At 39.4% G+C, this 6,000-nt stretch overlaps 1 protein-coding gene across 3 annotated transcripts in view; it reads right to left on the bottom strand.

The window, feature by feature from the left end:
• Nucleotides 1–965: 965 nt before the first annotated feature.
• Nucleotides 966–6,000, bottom strand: part of LOC122944477 (partner and localizer of BRCA2-like) — a 52,606-nt gene continuing 47,571 nt past the window's right edge. For all 3 annotated transcript variants that reach the window (XM_044302787.1, XM_044302790.1, XM_044302792.1), the window contains 2 exons: nt 1,948–2,053; nt 966–1,545 (listed from right to left, as the gene is read on the bottom strand). The gene's annotated coding sequence lies outside the window, so the exon portion shown is untranslated. The remainder of the gene's footprint in view (nt 1,546–1,947; nt 2,054–6,000) is intronic.

Below are 6,000 nucleotides of genomic sequence, written 5' to 3'. Positions count from 1 at the left end.
ATATATAAAAAGAAGGCTGTAAGAATCTCCCTGTATACATCCATAAATAAACAAATAAGTAAATTATAATTAAAATACATAAATAAATAATAAAATATTTAAATACTCGGTTGGGTGAGTAAATGTCTCATTAGTATTGATTCATTAGTACATGTAAAAATACCGTATATATAATTAGCTGATGTATATTATTGGTAAGACTGGCATATGTTGACACATATTGGCAGGAAATATTGACGTATTTAAAAATACCTGTGACACCCTAATTTTATGTGCAGCTGGGTGTATACTGCCTGGTTTCTTCTAAAAAAGGCGCATGTTCGTACCTGTGCGGTCATGTGAAACAAAGGGGGGGGTCCTTTAAAACATTGGCTAAAACGGACCAACCAGTGAATATACATTTTGACCCTATTTCTCCTCTTTTTCTCTCCTTTCCCTCTTCTCCCTCCTCCTTCCTCCTTTTCTCCAATATCTATCTCCTCTCTCTCCCATATATATCTGTATATATATATATTTGTCTCCCCTTATTTTTCCTCTATTCTCCTTTTATATGTTCATGCCTTGTGTAAAAAGATGGGCTTTCAAATGAATATACACAAATGTATCCATTTCTCCAATTTTTTTGATGAAACTGAATTATCCCTTTAAATAACTGGTACATCCTTACACCTGTTCCAACCAGTATTATTTTATGCTTCTTATAGAAAAAATAATAATAAAACTTTGTGTAAAGTATTTTTTTTATTTTACAGCTGAATAAATAATTATAATTAAGTTCCTTAATCCTGGAAACAATGATGATTTAATTTCCAACCTTGCAGATGTTACATTAGGGTGTCTATGGAATCTGATGGTAATATATCTTGTAGACTAATGAAACCGTTGATACAGATCTTAAAATATAAATGTTGTTGTTAAAGTTTCTCCTGTGATTTTATTCTAAGGTCTTTGATGTTAACGTCGGTTATTCCAATGTCTTGATGGAGCAGCAACAGAATATGGCTCTAAGGAACCGTGATGGACGAGGCCTCTCTGTTTTTTTGCTACTGCTGTTTTTCCTTAGACATTTTGGAATCCACCATCTTGTTATTGGTGACTCCACACTTGGCCAGGCCTCCTTCACATGAAGTACTGAAGGTGTGAATGAATCCACACTTGGCCAGACCTCCGTCACATTAATTTCTGAAGCTAGAAGTGAATCCAAACTTGGCCAGGTTTCCATCATCTGACACTCTGAATGTATGAGTGAATCCACACTTGGCCAGGCCTCCTTCACATGATGTCCCAAAGCCCTGCTGATGTTCATTTCCTCTCTATCAAAAATATTCTTCTCTTCCGTCTCTCTTTCCTCCTCCTCTTGCTCTTCATCCTCCTCTAGAATTGTCTCTAGAGTTGGCCAAAAAGAGACTTTGCCAAACTTTGATGGCCTGAACGCCGGCTCAGCCTCCATCACCATCCACCTCCATAAAAGATCGGTGAATGACTCCTCTTCCTCAGCCTGTTTCATCCTGGAAATATCCAAATTACTTGCAATTGCTACCAATACTGAAATGAGAGGGAAAAGAAGATTTTTATGAGAACAGATAATTTTTTGAAGAAGTATCTACTGACACTTCTAGATTAGAAAGAGAGGAGCAAAGAACACAAAGTCAGACTCTGCATGGAGGAGAAGCATTGGAAGAAGAAAGGAAAAAATGTCAACTGTTAGCTTAAATATTGGATGGATAAATGGCTACAGGGATGGATGGATGGATAAGTGGATGGATGGATGGACACTGTTATGCTTGTCTCATGTGATAAAATTAAGCTTTTGATCTTAGTAAATAATGGAGGGAGACAAATACGCAAAAGAACAGACAGCAGGACGTCACATGGAGGAGACTTCTAGGAAGAAGATAAGAAGAAAAAATATGAAGGACATAACAGACTCCTCCAGTGCAGACTTACCCTCCACTGACAATTAGAACCCTCAAGTGATTCTGAGCTTTGCCACTCCTTATATAAGGTGTGTGATGTCATAATCTTTATGGGTGGAGCCAATGTTCATAACATTCTGTAACCATAAATAATCAACAGCTGTTATTTAAAGGGACAGGATGAGGCCGGGCAGCCAATCAAATTCACTGTGGATGTGCACACATACTGCACATTGAAGAAGAAAAAGTTTAGTCTCCAGAGACGTCAAGGATTCTTTATTGCATCTATGGAATAGTCACCTCTGGACATGGTCACAGCAGGAACAGTGACTTAAGTGAATCCTTAAAATGACATGACATTAATGCTTATGATAATGTGTAGAAATCTGGGTCTCACTTCCCTTTTCTAAAATTTGCACCCCCTCCTATCCCTTGGTTAAACTTGATGGTCTTAAGTCTTTTTTAACAGTAATAACTATTAGTGTTAGGCCTCTTTCACACGACCGTTCTTTTTTTCTGTTTACGGGCTGTTTTTTGCGTTCCGTATACGGTCCGTATACAGAACCATTTATTTCAATGGTTCCGCAAAAAAACGGAATGTACTCCGTATCTATTCCATTTCCGTTTTTCCGTTCTGTTAAAAGACAGAACATGTCTTATTAATGCCCGCAAATCACGTTCCGTGGCTCCATTCAAGTCAATGGTTTCGCAAAAAAAAATAGAACACATACGGAAATGCATCTGTATTTCTTCCGTATCCGTTCCGTTTTTGCGAACCCATCTATTGAAAATGTTATGCCCAGCCCAATTTTTTCTATGTAATTACTGTATACGCCATATGGAAAAACGGAACAGAAAGGAAACACAACGGAAACAAAAAACGGAACAACGGATCCGTGAAAAACTGACCGCAAAACACTGAAAAAGCCATACGGTCGTGTGAAAGAGGCCTTAAGCAAATAAAAAAAATAAAAAACTTAGATTCAGGTGCCTTGACGAATTTCACAAATACATTTGCTTAGTGATGAATTACTTTATCATGAAGCGCGTTTCTTTGTAAGTAGAGGACGTAGTGATGTGGAACGGCGATTGCGCTGCCCACCGTCATTAAGCCCCTCAGATGACGCTTTCATCGCTGATCGTGGCATCTGAGAATAATAGTGAGTGCGCTCAGTGGTTAATTCGTTAAAAATAATATAAATACTAACCTTCGTCATCACACTGGCCGTCGTGGTGATCTTCAATCAGGATGGTCGCGGCGGCCTCTTTGCGTGTTGAGTATGTTTTTTTTTTTTTTTTACTGCCATTTCAGGGAAAATTGATTCGTTATCACTAAGCACAAGGAAATGCGACTTCGCAGTGAATCGAATTTTCCCTGAAGTTATTATGGAACTTCAGATACTTAGATTCGCTGAAGCCTATTAACTATGTAAATACAGACGTGGACAAAATTGTTGGTACCCTTTGGTCAATGAAAGAAAAAGTCACAATGGTCACAGAAATAACTTTAATCTGACAAAAGTAATAATAAATTAAAATTCTATAAATGTTAACCAATGAAAGTCAGACATTGTTTTTCAACCATGCTTCAACAGAATTATGTAAAAAAATAAACTCATGAAACAGGCATGGACAAAAATGATGGTACCCCTAGAAAACACAGAACATAATGTGACCAAAGGGACATGTTAATTCAAGGTGTGTCCACTAATTAGCATCACAGGTGTCTACAACCTTGTAATCAGCCATTGGGCCTATATATATGGCTCCAGGTAATCACTGTGTTGTTTGGTGATATGGTGTGTACCACACTCGACATGGACCAGAGGAAGCAAAGGAAAGAGCTGTCTCAAGAGATCAGAAAGAAAATTATAGACAAGCATGTTAAAGGTAAAGGCTATAAGACCATCTCCAAGCAACTAGATGTTCCTGTGAGTACAGTTGCACATATTATTCATAAGTTTAAGATCCATGGGACTGTAGCCAACCTCCCTGGACGTGGCCGCAGGAGGAAAATTGATGACAAATCTAAGAGACGGATAATCCGAATGGTAACAAAAGAGCCTAGAAAGACTTCTAAAGAGATTCAAGGTGAACTTCATGCTCAAGGAACATCAGTGTCAGATCGCACCATCCGTCGTTGTTTGAGCCAAAGTGGACTACATGGGAGACGACCAAGGAGGACACCATTGTTGAAAACGAATCATAAAAAAGCAAGACTGGAATATGCCAAACTACATGTTGACAAGCCACAAAGCTTCTGGGAGAATGTCCTGTGGACAGATGAGACAAAAATCGAAGTTTTTGCCAAGGCACATCAGCTGTATGTTCACAGACGAAAAAATGAAGCATATCAAGAAAAGAACACTGTCCCTACTGTGAAACATGGAGGAGGCTCTGTTATGTTCTGGGGCTGCTTTGCTGCGTCTGGCACAGGGCGTCTTGAATCTGTGCAGGGTACAATGAAATCTCAAGACTATCAAGGAATTCTAGAGAGAAATGTACTAGCCAGTGTCAGAAAGCTTGGTCTCAGTCGCAGGTCATGGGTCTTGCAACAGGACAATGACCCAAAACACACCGCTAAAAACACCCAAGAATGGCTAAGAGGAAAAAATTGGACTATTCTAAAGTGGCCTTCTATGAGCCCTGACCTCAATCCTATTGAGCATCTTTGGAAGGAGCTGAAACATGCAGTCTGGAAAAGGCACCCTTCAAACCGGACACAACTGGAGCAGTTTGCTCATGAGGAGTGGGCCAAAATACCTGCTGAGAGGTGCAGATGTCTCATTGACAGTTACAGGAAGCGTTTGATTGCAGTGATTGCCTCAAAAGGTTGCGCAACAAAATATTAAGTTAGGGGTACCATCATTTTTGTCCATGCCTGTTTCATGAGTTTATTTTTTTACATAATTCTGTTGAAGCATGGTTGAAAAACAATGTCTGACTTTCATTGGTTAACATTTATAGAATTTTAATTTATTATTACTTTTGTCAGATTAAAGTTATTTCTGTGACCATTGTGACTTTTTCTTTCATTGACCAAAGGGTACCAACAATTTTGTCCACGTCTGTATGTCATTTTTATGTATTATATCATTTTGGAGTAATTTTTACATATTATTCATACTATGCACATACCTACAGTACACATAGCTATTGACATTCACACATCTGTACATACGTAGTACACATGTGAGGTATACCGTTTTTTTCGCCCCCTAAGATGCACTTTTTCCCCCCTGCGAAAATGCCCCTGCGTCTTATGGGGCGAATACTAATGAGCGCTTCCATTATGGCTGTCGGCTGCGCACAGCGTGAGGGCGCTCTGTGACCTCACGCTGTGTCCCCTCTTATTGGCTATATCATTTAAAATGTGAAGTTGCACGTATTGCGCCAAAATATGCGCATCATTAATTGCCGATTTGCGCAATCGCGAATATATTGGAGCACTCTATCTGCATATAAAGCTATTGTAATGTTCTGCCGTGCCGACCATTTTCTCCAGTCTAAGGAAACTTCTGGCAGCTTGAAAAAATGTCGCAAAAGTGACCCACGCCTGTATTGCGCGCGCAATACGCGCCTATTACATTGACGATTTTCGCAATCATGAAAATAATGAATTCATGACGAATATTCGCGAAATATCGCAAATTCGAATATTGCCCCTGACGCTCATCACTACTCCTCACAAGGTCGTCTCGTAGGGTGTCGGCTCCTCTGGCAGTGATTGATGGATATGGAGATACATATTTCGACACAACAGGGTCTGTTAGCAGCATTGGCCAATGTTTACTGATAGATGCTCTCATTTGTTCCCAACGTGAAGGATATGTAGTAATAAATCTTTCCTCATCATCGGATGTTCCTTTGTTCTTAGTATATAGTTAATCTTGTTGTTTGCTATATTTTAATCGATCCATGTCTATAGCCCTTCCTCCGAAAGCGGCCTTTAAGATCAGTAGCATCATCAGAACATATCCTACGTATACGGGGGAACTGGCCTATGGGTATCGCCTCAATAGTCTCCCTAGGGTGTGCAGAAGACGCATGTAAATATGCACTGACAGATGTACTTTTCCGAAAC

This window comes from Bufo gargarizans, chromosome 8, assembly GCF_014858855.1.
Source record: "Bufo gargarizans isolate SCDJY-AF-19 chromosome 8, ASM1485885v1, whole genome shotgun sequence".
NCBI lineage: Eukaryota > Metazoa > Chordata > Amphibia > Anura > Bufonidae > Bufo > Bufo gargarizans.
The sequence above is the reverse complement of the archived record's forward strand: the minus strand, read 5'-3'. Positions and strand labels throughout refer to the sequence as shown.